This window comes from Topomyia yanbarensis, chromosome 3 (genome assembly GCF_030247195.1).
Source record: "Topomyia yanbarensis strain Yona2022 chromosome 3, ASM3024719v1, whole genome shotgun sequence".
Taxonomy (NCBI): domain Eukaryota; kingdom Metazoa; phylum Arthropoda; class Insecta; order Diptera; family Culicidae; genus Topomyia; species Topomyia yanbarensis.
In genome coordinates, this window is record NC_080672.1 from 137439579 (window position 1) to 137459331 (window position 19753).

The following is a 19753-nucleotide window of genomic DNA, read 5'->3' on the forward strand; positions in this document are numbered from 1 at the left end:
ATACAGTATATACTGAACTCATGAAAACCAAGCTTAATCGTCGATGTAACCGCGGTGGTCTCGGCTGTAAATATCATAAATATCACAGTTAAGTTTTTGATCTATAAATAATGCCGAAAATAAGTTGGAGCTTAAGACTATCATATACTCACATGACAGAAAATGATCACCTGTCCGACAGTAATTGCAGCGTAGATGTTCGAAATTGCTTGATATTTCTCGTCCTGGTACTAGGTCAACTAGTACTGTTTGATGTTATCGAGTGATTCTTGCTCGCACGCCAGCCGAATCACGATCGGTTTGGGTACGATGTATTCGTCGAAATCCACCTCCCCTGCTCATCCGTGGCCGTGAACACCATCTGACAGGAGGACGACAGCTGCTTGTGTACGCATTGATCCTGGTGGTCCTGGGTAGCGATCATAACGGCCGCCTTGTCCAGTACAAAAACGGTAATCTTGTTAAGGTTGAACGCCCGGAACATTATACCCCAGTCCATCAGCTTATCGGGTGTTCCGATGATGATATGATGTCAGCTTCGCCCCTTTGGCGATCTCCTCATCGCGAACGACGTAACGAAGAATTTTGGCAGCTACTTGCCTCTTCTGAATTACCAGTTCTTACGTGGGGGGAAGGCAAATCACATGCTAGCTTTTTCACGGATCGACTCGACTGAGCGTTGCCAGCACGAGGACAGCGATTTTTCCTGTTTCCGACTGACTCTGGGTGATAATGTTCTGTGGCGGATCGGTCGACAGAGCCGTCTCCTGAATCCTGGAAGGGGCGTTGAAACCCGTAGCATAGACTCCCTGAAGCAGTTCCGGCATCAGGTGCAAAGCATCGAAAATTTTAACCGAGTATAGCGGCGAAAAAGGATCGTTTTGCAGCATCTCCAGCTTTAATTCTACTAGACCTTTGCGAAAAATTTCCATTAGCAAACTTGCATCCGCCGCGCTAAAAGGTTAATCGGGTAGTTTTAAAGCTGATACTAAATATTTCGACTTACTTGCATGCCTCTGCATTTTCCGCGGACTAAGCTGTTTCTCCATATTCGCTACAGCTCGTTTTTCTTCAGGAGCTGTGGACTAGAAGGTTTTTCCGCATTCTATTTCCCTGGACTGTCAGTCGCCGGTTCTGATTCCTTATCCTTGGTCATACTCAGATCGCTAACCTATTTTTATTGAAAAGGACAATTCAAATCCCATGGAACAATGATCGCTCCAAAAATAGGTTTGGTGGTTATGACGAAAAGAACACTTACGAGTGCAGAAATTTCCAGAACCTCCGCCTTTTGACCCAGTTATCGGCATCGCTTCGACCGGGTATTAAAATTCAACAGCTACAATGTATGGGAAAACGTCCTGAATCCGAACGGGTACTGTCTCATCGGTGGTTTATTCCTTGCAATCGCTGAAATTTTGCTCAGAACGACCCTGTGGAAAAAAACGATGCCTTTTTTGTCTGCTCACTTCGCTGCCATAAAACAGACGGAGTCCTTTTTATAAATGAGTACCATGGTTGGCCCGAGTGAATATGTGCGTGTATACACTTCCATTGTTCTGTAAATCAACAAGGACACCTAGACATGAAAAAAGAATGTTTGCAGGGGGGGAAGCTAATGGTAAAAACTTACCGAAAGAGAAAATCCTTTCCGAGTACGATATGTGTTTAATGTTGACGGAACTAGTAGCGAAGCTGGCCTTATCAGTAACGAAGTCGGAAGCGACTCTGACCTTTGAGACTTTTCTATCCCCGAGCGCTATCAGCGGACACACTCCGAATTTAACCGCCAAGTGGCTTTCACTTTTGCTGAGCTGCAAGCGGCCGCTCTGAATCTTTTTACACTAAGCTCTATACTGCGACATCCTTTTGAACCACTTCGGATTCATGAACTATACGATGGGTTTTTTTCTTCACAACGTTTAGTAATCCCTAGAATCACGAACCGATCCAATGGCTAATGATTGTGTAGAACTAAGGGAAAGTAACAAAAACGACAGCGAGTAGGATAAATTCAAGGATTTGAACAATCAGTTAAGTCAGTCGTTAGTTTTCTGAGATTTTTTCTGCAGCATACTAATGGGGTTTTTCATTGAAAAACCCTGGGGCGGTGGATTGCACTGGTGTTGCACTTTCTAGCAGAAGAGCAGGCAACTAGACGTGTTTCATTCCCACTTCTGCTAGAAAGTGCAAAACCAGTGCAATCCACCGCCCCGGTGTTTTTCAATGAAAAACGACATAAATAATATCTAGAAGTGTCAAAAAATCAAAAACAAATCTATCAGTGCAGCCAGTTTTAGCACAATTTCATCAAAGTATGCTGTCACTCTGACAGTGTACCTTTATCGGTGTACCTGGGTTATAAAACGTGTCCTCGAAAAATCGTCAGAGCATTCCGTATTAACATATTTGTATTTGGTTATAGTGTCTTCAGAAAAGTTGCTGTATGGTACGGGGCTAACCTGTTTGGCATAAAGTCATTTGGCATAACGTCGTTTGGCATAAAGTCGTTTGGCATAATGCCCGTTTGGCATAAGAAAAAAATGTTAGTAAGTCATTTGGCATAATAGCCATTTGGCATAATGGTCGTTTGGCATAAAATGTACAGGATATTGAATGCTATTGCGGTCGTTTGGCATAATGGTCTTTTGGCATAAAAGTCGTTTGGCATAACGGCCGTTTGGCATAAGAGCCATGTGGCATAAAGTATGAAAAAACCCGTTCAAATGTTTATGGCGTTTTGATTCACTGAAATAAGTACGATTCCAAGAACTGCTCATGTTTGAAAGAAGGAATAAATTTCAGTGAGACGAAGAATATTTTTCTGTCAGATTGATTACATAGAAAACTAAAGTAAGTATGGAATTTGTGCATTGAGAATATTTGCATTTAGAACTATGTTGGTCATCTTTCATGAAAGTTAAAAAAAATGTGAAATGTCATGCAACAAAAAATCTGTAATTGTAATCTGCTAAAGATAGGCTATTTTAAAACTACAGATCTTATGTCAAATCAATTAGAGGGAACGAGCGAAGAAGAACCATTGTATTAACCATTCAATTTACGAATATTTGAATTGCTATTAACTACCTACTTGTTATACAATATGAAATCTAATTCGAGATATACAGTATCTTGCTTTCCGAATGTTTGTTCTTCTGACGTTTACTTTTGTTTGCTGTCTAAATTGAAGAGGGAAAGATCTCGACTAGTTCATATTCACAAGAAGAAAAAAGCTCAAAGCAATAAAATTAAAAGTTAAAAGCAATTTACTACATATATGTAAAAGAAGGCAAAATCTCAGACGCTTTAAGTTATTATCGAAATCAAAAACATTCGAAGAATTGAAAATATTCAGAATAATGTAAACTCTTATAAAATTCATAGTTGCATTTAAAATGAATAAAATTCAAGCATATTTTCATGTTCAATAGAAAGTGGCAAGCTAAAGCGCAGTTGGCTGCCTAGCAGGTCTTTTAGGACAAATTCAGTGTTGACTGTAGTTTTATTGTATTTCCGGAAAATTCAGGCAATTTGTGGACAGTCGTCCAATTAACTAATTTGATTCGCTAGTTGGACCGAAAATGCATCTGTTCAAATCTCTAATTATTGTCAGTTTGATTGGCAAAATGAATTTGACATGAGATTTTGACATTCAGATCCAACTATCGGAGCTCCAAATAAAAAGTGGTCCAGTCAAAAATTGACCAACCAGTGAATCACGACTGTAGTCCATATCGTGCAATGGTAATTCGGTAAACTGCATACCAGAAAATTACCAATTTTGTATCCTATTATTTCGGTTACATGTTAATCAAATAGACCTGAGAAATTAGGTTTAATGTCTATTATGCCAAATGGCTTTATGCCAAATGGCCATTATGCCAAATGGGCATTATGCGAAATGGTCCTTATGCCAAATGGCAATCTATCTTCAATTTTGTTTTAATCGATTATGCTAAATGACCTTTATGCCAAATGGCTTTATGCCAAATGACCACTTGAATCGCGCTATGGTTATGCCAAGTGGCTTTATGCCAAATGACTTTATGCCAAACGACGTTATGCTAAATGACTTTATGCCAAATGGGCTTCCCCCGTATGGTACTTAGCGCTTTATTTGGTTGCATCGTATTAGTTCGGAATTCAGTCGCTAGGCTATCAATATTTTAATAAAGCTAGTTGGAAATAAGGTGTCTTCGAGAAAGTTGTACGTTGTATCATTTAGAATATATCTTCCGAAGATGCAAACTTTGTAGGTCCTGTAAGTTTTAAGATAGAGGATGTTTCGGGTAAAATTTTAACTTACAGATTGTTTTCAAAAATGAGCCATATTTCAAAACTTGTGGGACCTACAAAGTTAGTATATTCAGAAGATATACTTATAATTACTTGAGATACAACTTTATCGCAGACACCATCTTTCTATCTCGTTCCATTAAAAAGTTGATAACAGCGCCGCCCTAGCGACTAAATTTTAAACTAATATGAAATGATCAAATAAAGCGCTAAATGCTTTGCAACAACTTTGAGCTGTGAATTACCCCCTTTTGGACGTCAGGTACATATATGCAATGATTTTTTCTAGACAATATTAGTCATTGAACGGCCGATAAAATAATGTACTATAACAAATAAATAAAATAATGTACTATAACAAATAAATACCCCCAAAGAGAAAGAAGCCTGTGGTAGTCTTTTCCCCCTAAGAACGGTTGGTTTCAAAATCGTCCAATTCTCGACAAACATATGATTACGGCCTAAAAGCCAACTGTCAAAATCCACTTTGAATGGAAATTCCGGACAAACCGTTACACGCCAATCACAGATGTTGGTAGTAAATGAAAGATAAAAGTTCTCTTTCATAAACTGTTGTGAACTGTGTTCGACTAGTAACGGCTTGTCTGGAATTTCCATTCAAAGTGGATTTTGACAGTTGGCTTTTAGGCCCTAATCATATGTTTGTCGAGAATTGAGATATCTGACATTTAAAATACGCATTTTAATACAATCGCCCTACGCTTAAGCCCGGAAGCGGTTTGCTTTCCTCCGAATTCGCTCTGTAAACGATTTGTTTTCCTTCCAATTCAAACGTCAAAACGGCCCAATACTCGCCAATACCAACATTGGACGACGTCCAAATAACCGTTCAACAGACGTCCATCGTTGGACCCGCGTAGAACAATTTTGAAACAATGTTTTAAGCTTCTCAGTGGGTTCTCTTAGGTTTTAAGCACCAAAATGTAGAAAAAATGACACCTGCACTCACATAGATATAGAGCAATGTATCCACCTTCATTCTATAACACCGTGGACTACACCATGCCCCACAGCCCGTCTATTAAACCATCTAGTTCTATCCGATCTTGCTTTCAGTTTGCGCTGACGCATATACGCATACGTAACACCTTAGTAAAAGCGAGACAACTCGACGTCAACATTTCATAAGGCATTATATACAATAAGCTCATGTTGAGAAAATGGCGTCTGAAAAATCACCTCGTACTTTATATTCCCATTTATGAACAGGAGCTTGATTTAAGTACCAAACAACTCAATGCCGTGTTAAATTAACCATTTTTTCCGAATAATATAACAGATTTATTAAAACAATTGTATTTTGAACGTTTTTTGTAGATAAATGTTTTGGTCCCTTTTGAAACATCGCACTGGTTTTGTGCCCTCTCCCATAATCCCTTTTCGGCGAGACGTTAGCTTATAGTGCGTGCGGGTGAGCCCTTTTGTTTACAACAAATGATTATGTGACGTTTATTTTGATCCCTTTCTTGGTGTTGCGATGTTTTTGTTCCCTTTTCAAGTATAGTCTTTTTCATTAAAAAAAGGGCCCATAAACAAATTTTTCCGTTTTGTTGTTTGGTGTTTATGAGCCGTTAATTTTTGAGGGGAAGTGAAAGGGAACATAAGCAAAACGAGTTATTTTGCTTATGTGCCTTTTCGATAATCCATTATTTCCTCAACAGCTAGGTTTCAGAATCGGCTTATTTAAGGTATGTATAAAGCTTTGTTAGTGTCCATTTGAAGTAAGTATTAACCGGAATTGTTTACGTTTTGTTTATCGGCCCATTTGAAATGTTCTCGTCGAACTCTAGCAACAGCTTTAGCGAGTTTTTCCAGCAAAATCACACACCGAATCCCGTAAGCAGCCAGCAGCAGAGCAGTCGTCAGACACCATTCATTCAAGTCATTCGAATCAATCGAAATTTTCCGTGCTGGTTCTGTGCGTGTAAAAAGTTCGGTTTCCGTGCGCGTAAAACAGGGCTTTGCGTCGCGAATCGTGTTCCGCAGTGCCTTCGGAATCGGGTTTACCCGTCCCGTCGGGATGGGTCCATACTTTATGGCCGATTTTCCGGTTTGAAAGTGAAGAAATTTCTCTGGATTGTAGTTTTTTTTTCCTCTTGCATTCGCCGTCTGTACGCTTTCGGTTCGGGGCTAGGCCAAAAGACTACGAAGAAGAATAACAATAATAATACGAGGCAGTACGGGTATGTGACAAAAAGGAACAGCTATAGATTTTGCATTTCTCGTGTTCGTTGCGCGAGTGTGTTTGTGCGCAGTGTCCGATCGAACCAACACGATTGCGTGTCAAGAGTGGTCTGGTGACGAGGTAGCGGCATTTCGGGAATGCTCGTATCAATAATCGTTTTTAACAGTGTTAGTGTTGCAAGCCCTTCATACGCCCGAGGAATACCAACAATAGCAATCCATTGTGAGTACGGTGTGGGTGGTCGTGTGATATATCTGCCTGTAGAAATATGTTTATTTTTTATTTGTGAAGAAAGTTACTCAAATGTCAAAGTCGAAAGTGGCAGCGCGATAAGAGCATAAATTGACATCGGATGGGAGAATGCGTTTTGTGCAATGCGGTTTAAAATTTGCATATTTTTTTTTAACATGAGGGTTGGCAGACTTGCGAGTGAGCGAGTATGCGAGTGAGTATCGTACTTTGTGCAGTTGAATCGATTTGTTGCCTATTAGAGTAAAACAGGCACAGGTTGATTGTAAGTTGTACGATCATTTTTTATGCTAATAACCGTTGAATCCAATTATTGGTTTTTCGTTTTTAGGAGCTAGCGTGAAGATTTTAGTAAGACTAGACAAAAATGGAGAGCTAGTAAAGACGCTGTAACCTAGGCTCATTAGCCAGGACAGGCATAAAACCTCTGTCCTATCCCAGAAACTTAACCATCATAACCAAATCACTCCCAACGATTTACCGAACCCCCAACGAATTGAAACGGTCGGTACAGTTGTCCGTGTTTCTTATCCAAGTTTCAAATCAACTCATTGATTAAATTCTTCATTAAATGAATAATTTGATCGCCCTATAATTTAGAACAGTTGTCCTGGCCGCTTTAATTATTGTGTCACATTCCATATGTGCCACAGTCATTAATATTGACAAGAGGAATTGTAGGCGAACGTCTGCAATTATCCAGGATCCCTACATCTATTGGCTGTGTATGTGTAGACTAAACTTATACACTTTGAGGCTGATTATTTTCCCTAACGGGTGCCAAACGTCAAGATCATTCTGATTTAAGAATACTAGTCAAATGTCATCAAAAAGAAAATTTGTAAGGTCATCGGGGGATACCTCATCCTTGGTGGCTTATCTGATGGTCGCAAACCATTAGAGTTTTTAACATATTGAGCAATCTGCGGATTGAGGGTATACATTTCTTCATATTAAAGATTCAAGATATGTCAGAATTGCATCGCCCTCCCCAAGGTTGAGGGGTTTGACGGTATTGCAAACACCATTAGGCATATGGCGTGCATCAGCGCTAAAGAACAACTGCTTTAAGATGGTTATTGCATTACGCCTCGATAGTGGTGCATCGAGAAGACCGAAAGGGCTGCACCAACGCTCAACCACTGGTCTGTGCGCGGTGATGTGGCCGACTGGTGGGTCGACGTGTTTTGACTTTTGCTGTGTGCCGTGTTGGTAAATATTGTTCCACAATTTGATGGCGGTATTCGTAAATTAATTTAATAAATACATAAGTAGAAACCTATTAGTGGTCGCTTTGTAATAATCGTAGCTTTTCGTACTAGTGTACAATTGTTATGTGCTAGTCATATGTCTATCTATGTATGTGTTCGTCTGACTATTTGTGACAGCTGGGTCAGGGAATGGATGCAGAACTGGCGTATATGATAGAATAATGGCTAATACTTCTGGTGATCAATTTGTGCATTTGGTTCTATTCATTCGAGAAAGTCGGATTGGATAAATTAGGGTACAATGAATTTACCGACGCACGTGAGCCATCCATTCCCGGCCAGCATAGCATGATGAAAGTCTAACAGCATACAATTGTCGTTAAAGGCAAATATACAACATTTGCTGCATTTAGACGAGTTTGATTGCATGTTAAATGTGTTTTTCTATTCTACTTCGCTAGTCTATTTCTTTTGTACATCTATTAGTTTGCTTTTCTATTATTGATGTATACCAAAATAGTACCGGTCAATTTATACACTTCTAATCAAGCTCTTTACATTTTTTTCTTTATTCGGCATGTTATGATTCCTTTTATTAGTATATCTCTACTATACGCTATTTATACTCATATAGGTACAAACGCTTGGGGCCTTCGCGATAACGCAAACCTGGCCACAAACGCGACCATGCAACTGCAATAATCCACACATACTTACGCTCGCGATTTCGCCTATATGAAAAAAAACCCGGTAGTTAAGTAAACGTAGCACCTTTAAACTTCCCAACGCGGTCTCAAACATTAACCCACCACTCGCGCGATCATGAAACGGTCACGTCCGGAAGTCTTACCTCGATCCTAGCAGTCTAGAGTAATGTCTCCAGTTGAACCAATCAAAAAAGTGAAGCTCATATTCACTAAACAACACGTTTCATGGTGACATGACCTGGGATTCTAGTGATATGGGAAACGGACTCTCTTCTACCATCTGTACCATGCACTAAAAATTTAGCATCAGATTCACGGTTCGCGCGCGATCAAACAAGAATACACGCTACATCATTTTAAAATCGAAATTATGCACGCGAAGTCACATACACGTGACAAACATGTTAATATACAAATGGTTGAGCCTTTCGCGACCATCCACGGCATCAGGATTGTTAATCGATAATTAATCGTCATCGTCGATAACGTTAACCACTCGTCAACGTCATCGGAAACTCCGTTAACGATAATGTATCGTCGAATTCATCGTTATCGTCGTTAATTCATCGGTGGTTATCGCGATACATTTTGCGTTACTTTCCCGTTTATTGGAGTTGAAGTTGATGCGGTTAACTTTCAATTGTTTAGAAATAAATAACTACTGAAGGACATGTTGGCAGTTGAAAATCAATAGTTTTGGACATTTTCTATGCACAGGGGGGGGGGGGGGGGGGTGTCCGACGATGTGTCAAGGGAATTTTTTGTCAACTTTTCGGGAGAGTTTTATATTGAAGGGAAAGTTATTGGCAGTTGACAATCAATAGTTTTGGACATTTTCAATACACAGGAGGTTCGACGATGTATCAAAATGGATTTTTTAAACTTTTAGGGAGTTTATTATATTGAAGAAGTTATTAATAAGTGAAAATCAATAGTTTTGGGCATGTACCGTCGGTGCGTCAAAACAGTTTTGGACATTTTCAATTCACAGGAGAATCCACCAGGGCACAGTGTTTCCATAATGGCAAAAAGGCAAAAGAAATTGTTTGAACCACGAAAAACATTTTTAGCTATAGTGTCTTCAGCGAAGTTTATTTATATTTTTTTTTGCATTTAAAAAGTATTAGTTGGGTGATTAATCCCTCTAAAGCTGAGAAGCAAGTTTTTGTTTGGTCATTTACGAAAATAAAAAAAAAACCTTTTGTTGGCAAAGTTGTTGAGAATATCTTAAGTATTAACTTCGCTGAAGAGACTATGTGTATCTGTCGATTTAATTATACGTTTGTGAAGATTTCTTTGATACACCCCAGAAAATTGCTTTTTTCAAAATATTTTTCCTGATAATTTTGTAGAATTTCAAAATGTTCCAAGATTTCGTTCAGCATAAGAAAATACAGAATTTTTGTAATGTAAGTTTATTTGTATCTCGTACAACTTGGAATTTATCGAATGTTTTAGTGTCCAAAAAGCAATGTTTTGGTATGGAAGCCGCAAATTTCCGTAGGTATAGCTTCATCAAGACGAATCTGTAAAACAAACACTATCAAAACCGTTTGGTGGGCTCTAGCCTACGTTCAAGTCAAATTCGAGTAAATTCCTTCTTTAGCATATTTTCCTTATCTTAGAAATACAAAATATTCAAAAATAATAATACTGTAATGTAAGACCTCTTAAGGGAAATTTTTACTAAATAATCAGAACGGGTTTTGAAGCTTTGTCGAGGGACTAAAGAAGAATATTTTAACCACTGCGGTTTATTAAAAAGAAAGGAAAAAAATATATTAGTCCTGGTATTTGCGTTTCGACTTCGTCTCTTCAGAACCAGAAAACATATGTGCCGATTTGTCAATTTCAATTCACCAAGGGGCTGATAAAAACGGGTCTTCACTGTATTCAAAAAACGACTAAAAATCTATTATGAGGCCGTTCATAAATTACACTACATATTTGAGGGTAAAAGAAGGAAGCATGAAGCATCTTGTTACATAGTGGAGAGAAAAAAAGCTTCCCAATTAGAAGAAAAATATTATACATTGGAAATGTGTATATTCTCCTTTTTAAAATTCTAGTTTAAATTAAAATTATAATAAAATCTGTTAATCACCACACCACTTAAATGTGTAGTGTAATTTGTGAATGGCCTAATAATAGTGATTTAGTAGCTTTTTTTCAATATATGTCTTTGCGTGATAAAAATTACTAATTACACAATAGCTCAAAATTTGTTTTCTTCATGGTCAAAACAATTTTGATCACCTTTTTGCCGCTTCAAAACACTGTGCACCTGGGACTCTTCTGTGCACCAACTTACTCGAAAAGTTGAAAAATTCCATTTTGACACATCGTCGGACCCTTCTGTGTATTGAAAATATCCAAAATTATTGATTTTCAACTGCCAACAACTTTCCCTTCAATATAATACACTTTCCCGAAAAGATGAAAAAAATCATTTTGACGCATCGGCGGATCCCGCTGTGCATAGAAAATGTACAAAACTATTGATTTTCAACTGCCAACAACATGTCCTTCAATAGGTATTTATTTCTAAACAATTGAAAGTTAACCGCATCAACTTCAACTCCAATGAACGGGAAAGTAACGCAAAATGTATCGCGATAACCGATGAACCGACGACGACGATGAATACGACGATACAATTATCGACGATGACGATGAAGGCAACGATAGATTATCGTTAACGGAGTTTCCGATGACGATACATTATCGTTAACGAGTAACGCCGATAAATTATCGTGAAAAATGTATCGTATTAACAACCCTGCACGGCACCTACACCCACGATCTCGCAAACATGATAACATCCCGATGATAAAGTGAATGTTTCAGCTCCTATAAATTTTCAAACGCGGTCTCAAGCGTGAACCTAAAAACTCCCGCGGTCGCACGACCATGAATCGGTCACTTCCGGATGTTTCTATCCTTGATATCAGCAGACTAGGTCCATGCCTTCAATTGGACCAATTAAAAAAATAAAGCTCTCATATCCACTGGACACCACGTTACATGGCGACATGACCGAGGACTCTAGTGATGTGGGGTAACTTACTCCCTGTCAGAATGTGAATTGTACACCGAAATCTAACTATCAGAATGAAGGTCAGCGTGACCATCCAAGAACGCACGCACGCGTATATAGGAAATGCCACACGGTTACAAAATCCAGTCTTGTACACGTGAAGTCACATGAACGCGAGCACACGTGACAAACACGTTAACGTACGAACGCTTAAGCCCTTCGCAATGAACAACGCACACCTACGTTCGCGATCGCCCAATTAAACAACACTCCGGTAATAAGAAGAACGTTTTAGCACTTACGAAATTTCAAACGCTGTCTCAAACGCGAACCTACAAACGTCCGTTTTCCCGCGCTCATGAATTGGTCACGTCCGGAATCCATTACTCTGTCCTAATAACTTAAGTCCATACATTCAGTAGGACCAATCAAAAAATAAAGCTCATATCCACTAGACAACACGTTCCATGGCGACATCACCGGGAACTCTAGTGAGATGGAAGATCTTTTAGCATCTTAGCCGTACACCAAAAATAAAGTACTAGATTCACGGTCCGCGCGCGATTGTCCAAGAACACACGCGAATATGCGGAAGGCACACGGTTATAAAATAGAATTTATACACGCGAAGTTACATACACGTTAGCACACGCGACATACAAACGCAAACACGATCGAACACGTTAACGCACAAATGCTCGAGCTCTTCGCGGTGATACACGCGATCGCGAGTCCCTACACCTGCATATACCTGAACCGTACACTGAATATCACATTCAGAATCACGGCCCGCTACAATTGGCCTAAAGCAGTGTTTTAGTGGGCCACATTGCCTATCTCGTCGTCTGTAGTATGTGATTCTGACGGGGAGCCCTTCCGAAAACTCTATAGCTCCAGTAGAACAACTCTCGAAAAAAAATATTTATATATTAATTTCTGCTGAAAACAAATATTAAAATAATTTCGGCCAGGTTTTTCAATCAAATACTCCTATGTGCGGTGTTCAAGTAGTGAGAATGCGTCAGTCGAAACCTATTTCCTTCTACCTGACTAGTCGAATCAAAGTCCACATACTCAAAAACCGCTTATTATGCACCTGAGGCAGACCCATACGCGTCACTTCCGTAGCCAACAACAACTGCACCGAATGTTGCAAATCAACAACCGGCACAACCACAAAAAAGCCAACGCCGAAGAAGGCGGAACCACTATAGTGACTTGAAAGAACAATCTACCAGCAAAAAGGCAGACCGATTGGAGCCAAGTTGTAGTGGATAATGCAGCTAATGATTCACCACAAAAAAAGAATATCGACAGAAAACTGAGTCAACCGGATCCATCGGACAAGAAATCATTGTAGTTGTTCTACAACACATTGTAAAAGCATAAGAGACAGGTATTGCATTGAGCCGTGCCAGTTACCAATTTGCTGCAGTCATATTAGTATGAAGAACAAATGCTTTATTGTCATATACATTGGTTTATTTTAGTTCATTAAATCATCAATCAATTATAATAATTGTTTTTACTATATTGAGTATTTTTGTATACTTTGGACTAGTACATGCACTATATTATTGATTGTCATGTTAATCGTTTGCGACGTGTTTTTTTTCGTTGTTATACTGTTATTTTTAGCTTATATTGGGTAAAGTGCCTATTTTCACCATACTAAGGAGGGTACCTCAACAATTCATTAATTACTCGGCCTACAATCAATGAAATACGTACAAATTGGCACCAACAGCTTTACTTCGTTGTTAAGAACTGTGATAAAAACACCGCTCTAACCAACGGCTTCAAATGGGGACGGTGATGATAGAAACATGGCGAAAATAGGCTCATCACCCTAGGTTTTCGGGTTCGCTGATTCTGATGTCAAAAATGTAAAATTCAAAATGGTGGATCCAATATGGCGACTGTGCTTGGCTGAATTTCATGTTTTTCTATATTGGTCTAAAATGTCTTACAAGGGTGTTTTCGGGGTTGCTGATTTTGATTGTGACGTCGAAAATCAAAATTCAAAACGGCGGATCCAATATGGCAACTGTGCTTGGTTCAATTTTGTGTTCTTTTATATTGGCCTAAAACGTCGTTGATTTTGATTCTGACGTTAAAATTGTCAAATTAAAAATGGTGGATCTAATATGGCGACTGGGTTTAGCTAAATTTCCTGTTTTTTATATTCACCTATAACGTCTTCTCGGGGTTTTTTGGGGTCGCTGATCACGATAATGACGTTATAACTGCAAATTTCGAGATATCGGTTGTCATTTTGTGGCCGCCATTCTGAATTTTCAAATCCTGTTATCAGAATCGTAATCAGCGACCACATAATCTATTTTTATGCTTGTTGAAAAGTTGTACCTGTCTTTCAGAATTTTTTTATAGACTAACAATAATAAACTCCATTTTTGCATATTTTAAGAATTTTGTTCGAAAAAACTTATCCACGACAAATTTTGCAAAAATGTATTATTTAGTTCAATATTTGAGATTTCTAATACTTTTAGAAGCGAATTTATTGTAAAAACGAGATTTTAGTGTTTTAATTGTTTCTAACTAATAAGTAATTAACAAATTCACATAATTTTTTGTTCTAGTCGTACTCCTTACATCCCTAAGAGTTGATTGAAAGAAAGAATTCATATCTATATGGCAACATTAACTAGAAATCCAATAAAAGCTTAGGGAAAGTAAGTGGGACGTATAAGTCCCACTGCGTCGCAAAGGGTTAAACACATTTCTTCATGAGTATCAAAATATAGCTTTATTATTGACGTGAAAGTGAACAAAACCAGGAGTTCCTTCTTTATGTCTTGCATTTACTTCATTTGATGGGCACATTGTTGTTTTAAATTAAATTAGTATCTTTTCGTTGTTACTGTCTCCAAAATTAATTTAGTAAATAGCGTCGTGTATGTCATCGGTTGTATATTCGACTTACAAAGTTAGTAGTTTCAGGTATTTCGATAGTGTCTATTGTATACGGGTTGAAAGGCGCTTCAGTTAGCATAACAACGCGTGCGAATAGCGATAATATCAAGAGTACTAATTCGAAATGTCCCAAGTGACATTCAGCTCGAATTGGAAAAAACGACATTGAAATTGCATTAACCTAACACAAATCCTTATTTGAGAACAAGTATATGTTTTGATGGAACAACCGCATACCATTCCCATACCTCCCAAGTTTTTGGTTGACCTCAGGGTTAGGTCTTATTTTATTGTACTATCAAATAACATACTTAAAATTATTGCTTAGGGTTTCAGCAAGAACAAAACACTTCTATTGCGATTTTTTAGAACTTTGAGTGAAGCGAATTGAATAGCAGTTACCACCGCACAAAAGGCTTCGTCACCGAATCGCTTGTCGACATTTTTGCATGAAAAAAGCACAGAATGTTATTGAAATGATACATTATAATACACAAAAGTTTTGATTGATTCGCTGCACCCAAAAAAATCTCAAAAAACATGTTTTTTCATGTTGAAACCATTATCTCTCCTTTAAGCCCTTTAATATGTAGCGTCCTTTTGAAAATTTAGGGACAATTTTTAATGCCCGAGAATCATACGACGTTGCACATAGGGGTCGTTCATATACCACGTGGACTAAAGAAACCCTCTTCCCCTCCGTGGGCAAGCGCGGACCATTTCTATGCCCCTACCCCCTCCCTACGATGACACACAGACTTTGTAAAAAAAAATCCGGGTAGTTTCATAAAAATGGCTTTTTATAAAATTTTCCAATGCGTTAGACTACTATGATGCTATGTATACTTGAATTGGCTCTTAATTTCAACCACAAGCTTTCAAATCCAAAATTAGTGGGATTTGACCAAGTTACAGAAGATTGAATCAATTGATTCAGGCAGAAATTTTTTCTCGGATTTTGTTTCGTACAACTTTCTCATATTTGATGATAGTTGCCATCGATGTTTTCAATTGTCACAGATGCACGTACACTCACACACTATGCTGTTATAAGCACTTTGACTATTACAATATCATGAAAAAATTTAAAGGTGCTCACACCAATAACGATACAAATTTGTTTCATTTTCTTATAAGAGACAACAATATAATGAAAAGTCCAGGTAAACATTTTCCACACTACCACCCCCCTTCCCTCCCTCGCCATATACAAGGGTGAACTTTCTCGTGACCTCCACCGTCCCCTAGCTTGTCCACGTGGTATATGTCCAGCAAAAGTAGCACTTGCGATGAATATTGAATTTGTACAAGGTTTTCAACAAAATGAGAACCGGACTACGAATGTTCTTCATGGCTATGGTAAATAGTTGCACTGGATGTAAAAAACTCTTGGAAAAAAATTGCGGTAAACTTTAGTTAATATTAACCAATCATTGGCTGGAAGTGGTTAAAATCAATGAATGGCATATCGTTGCTGTTGTGCTATCTTATGACAAACGCCATTTTGGGGTAAACTAAGTTGAATATGCCACATTACTTATCTAAAAAAATCTCTACAATGTTACGTTTTTTAGAATTTAAAAGCAATAAATAAATAAATAAAATAAATTTTGGCATTCTGCTTGGTTACTGCGATATAGCGAGAAAGATAGCATAACAGCGACGATATTACTTGAGAATCCGGAACGTCCTGGCAAGCCGTGACCACCCCTACATTTTTGTTATCCCTATCTTTTTGAAAACTATTAATGTTCAAGTTTAGTACATTTTCCCTTCTCTAGTTCACAGTGGAACCCCCTCAACCTCTCCATCTATCTACAATACGTCATTGCTTTACGAGTCTACGATGCATTGGGAAGACTGGAAGATTGCTTATTTTTAAATTTCTTACTGCTTTATAAAATTACGTCAGAATAAATGACACAAATCACATCAATATATTTATAATATAAATTGACACTTGTTTTGAAAATTATTGTTAATTTCTGGCCACAAATGCAGTAATTTCTGCACTGATTCAAACAATAATAATAGTAAGATATTTTACCTAACCGCTAGTTATTTATAACTGTATATTCAAGAAATTTGATACTCATTTTTCATTGTTTAATTATGTATTATATTTCAACCACTTTCCTGTGGACATTCTGCGTTGATTAAAATGGGTGGTATGTCCAGTGATACTATTTATGACTACAAGTGATACGGGTTTATGGAAACAAGTAATTTGGTATCCATATCGGTAGTATTTGGTTCATTTTGAATTATGGTCACTGCGCTCCAAGCTTCAGAAGCTGATAGTAAAAAATTAGAACAAATACATATTCTGTGGCTATAAATGACCTAGAATTAAAAAGACTGAGAATGTTGATCACTTTTGTTAATTCAGTAAAGAAGAATCTTGATGTTATTATAACATTGCCATAAGACCAGCAGTTTATCATCGAAGAGAATTGAAACAAGGTGTTTCAACTTTCCTAGGTCGAGAAGTAACGCTTGATCCACAATTTAAAATATATACATTGCAACGATGGAAAGAAACACATGCAATCCACCCATTTATACTACTTGGAAAAATATATGTGTTCCCCATAAATACTCAACCACTCATTTAACATCGTTAGAGTGTATTGGAGGATTTGTGGGCATAGGATAAATAGAACAAATGCATTATTGTTGAATCCCTAACGCTACTGTTTCGCTAGTAATGAGCACTGTTTAAACTGTCCTATGTTTGAAATCTCCTCGGTTCCCCCTACCCTTCTTTGATAACCGTCCACCCAGAACGTTATGGCATACCTCACAAGCAGATGATATAGAGACCATCACGACAGCATCGGAGTGCCAATAATTATCCGAAATATCCCCTCGCCTCGATAACAGGCTGGAAACCACTACAACAAAGTGTGCATATCCATCACAATTATCACCCAGCCAACGACAATGTCAATTATGCAATATATACCTTTCCCTTTACTAACATAAGAGAGAAGCAAGCCTACCCTAAATATTTAAGAAAAAACTGTTTTAATTCACCTAATGGTGTAATTGTGCCTTTCTCATTTATCCAATAGCAAGGTCTATTCAATATATTTGTGAAAATGACTATTACATCTTATTACACTTTGCACGCCCTTGGAACAAAAAATATAATATTTAAGTGGATAAATCAGCACGAATTAAATGTTGTCTTCGTATAACATATTTTGGAATGCAGTGAGAGACGAAAGGGATTATACCTGTAAAAGAGGATGTGAAAGAGGCCTAGTTGGTGAAAATGGATTCAGTCATCACCGAATCCGATGTGACTTTAATTCTGGAATATGCCCGGTATCTTAGTTCGGTTTAAAATCCTATGTAAACGTAGTAACTCCGGAATTAAAAGTCAGATCTGAATGAAATTCAATAGCAGTCAATGGGTGTATTGTATTTATCATTTGAAATCAAGTTTGTAAAAATCAGTTAAGAATTTGCTGAGAAATAGGTGTGATATTATCATACGAACTTTGATAGTTACCCAAGAGTATCAAGAACCGTCATAGGCGGTCAATTTTTTTAGTTTGATTATAAAGGTTTTAACCCCTGGGGTCATTCGCCTCTTTGTCGGTCTAACCCTATGTGCGGGGTTGGGAGTTGAACCCAGGTGAGCTGCGTACAAGGCAATCAATTTACCAACTACGCTATCTCCACCCCCCTAAGTGGTGGCCAATATGGCCAAAACTACTTTGATTGGTCTTTAGGGATCTGGCCCACTAACCCAAGTAATGTTAAATCCGTTTCAACATGTATTGCATCATTTGGACATCTTCATGTTGCAAGTTTATATAGGAATTTGCTATGTGGCTGCAGTCTTCAGCCCATAATTCCGGAACCGGAAGTAGAATCAACAAAAAATACAATAGCAGCTTGTGGGAGCGTTAGAACCGTTCATTTGAAACTAAGTTTGTGCAAATCGGTTCAGCCATCTCTGAGAAAATTGAGCGGCTTTATTTGATACACACATGCACCCACAGACATTTTGCGATCTCGACGATTTGAATCGAATAGTATGTGACACTTGGCCCTCTGGGACTCAAATGGCAGGTCGATTTTTGAAGTGATTTCCTAATATGTATATAAGAAAGCCAAAAATCATTTATATTTCCAAACCAAACTAATTTCATATCTGTATTGCAGAGTAGATTTGTTCCGTAATGACGTATTTGATAGGTCGATTGATTTGAGGTATCAACTAATGAAAGTAGTACTGTTCGTGAAATCTTTGTTCAGATTGTAGCTTCGCCAAACGGTTGATTGCTCATCATTCTAGTTTAGCTGTGCAAATATTTTTTCAAGAACAAGGTAAGCATGTTTGGTTATATTCAAGATGATGCTGTTCGAATAATACTTCTAAAATTGATAGTAATAATTCAGCAAAAATTATTAGCTGACAATTAACTAACATATATATTTCGAAATCTGAGCGGATCTGATTTTTTCAGATTTGGACGAATCCGAAAGCTGACAAGTACATACAAGTATTAAATAATGTTATAACTAGTGTATTAAGAAAAGATTGAAGAGTGAAAATAGCTCATTTGCTCCTTTTATAAACTGGCTGTCTAGAAATGGACGAAAGCAAACAGAACAAAATCGAATATGATTTTTAATTATTCGAGTTGTTTGAAACACCCAAGGAACATCAATTTGAAAGAACAATGTGAACAATGGACTAGTTCGCTATGGACGTGTGTGACAAAGATCTATTTTGCGGAGAGTACAGTCGCAATGAGACGAGAAGGTATTTATGGATCATTGTTGTCATGTTGTTGTACCATTACATTGTACGATTGATAGATTATAGTGAAGACCCGCTTTTATCAGTCCACGATTTTGTCAGTCTCATATGAAAATTGATAGTTGGTAGTTTGATAAGCTCTAGCAGACGAGTAATTTTTTTCTTGAGCATATTTTTCTTATCTTAGAGATCCTTAATATGAAAAAATCCAAAGTTTAATTTTATTTTAAATTTTGCGCTGTCTGACCCTATTAAGCGAAATTTATACTAAATAATCGGAAAGCTATATCTAGAGACTGAAGAAGAATATTTCAAGAGCTTCGGTTTGCT

The 19753-nt window shown here is 37.8% G+C and overlaps 1 protein-coding gene, 1 long non-coding RNA gene and 1 pseudogene across 5 annotated transcripts in view; 1 reads left to right on the forward strand and 2 right to left on the reverse strand.

Moving 5' to 3' along the window:
* Positions 1-140: 140 nt before the first annotated feature.
* Positions 141-1022, reverse strand: LOC131687221 (DEAD-box helicase Dbp80-like; annotated as a pseudogene).
* Positions 1023-1043: 21 nt separating this feature from the next.
* On the reverse strand, positions 1044-2060 carry LOC131694197 (uncharacterized). The gene is made up of 3 exons (XR_009306439.1): positions 1634-2060; positions 1262-1559; positions 1044-1171 (listed from the first exon to the last, which is right to left on the reverse strand). It is a non-coding gene; the product is annotated as an uncharacterized LOC131694197 (long non-coding RNA).
* Positions 2061-6163: 4103 nt separating this feature from the next.
* Positions 6164-19753, forward strand: part of LOC131694190 (rho guanine nucleotide exchange factor 11) — a 387472-nt gene continuing 373882 nt past the window's right edge. For 2 of the 4 annotated variants that reach the window (XM_058982676.1, XM_058982678.1), the window contains exon 1: positions 6164-6727. The gene's annotated coding sequence lies outside the window, so the exon portion shown is untranslated. Of the gene's footprint in view, positions 6728-6782; positions 6935-19753 lie in introns of those variants that run through there. The other 2 variants (XM_058982679.1, XM_058982677.1) reach the window with 2 other exon arrangements.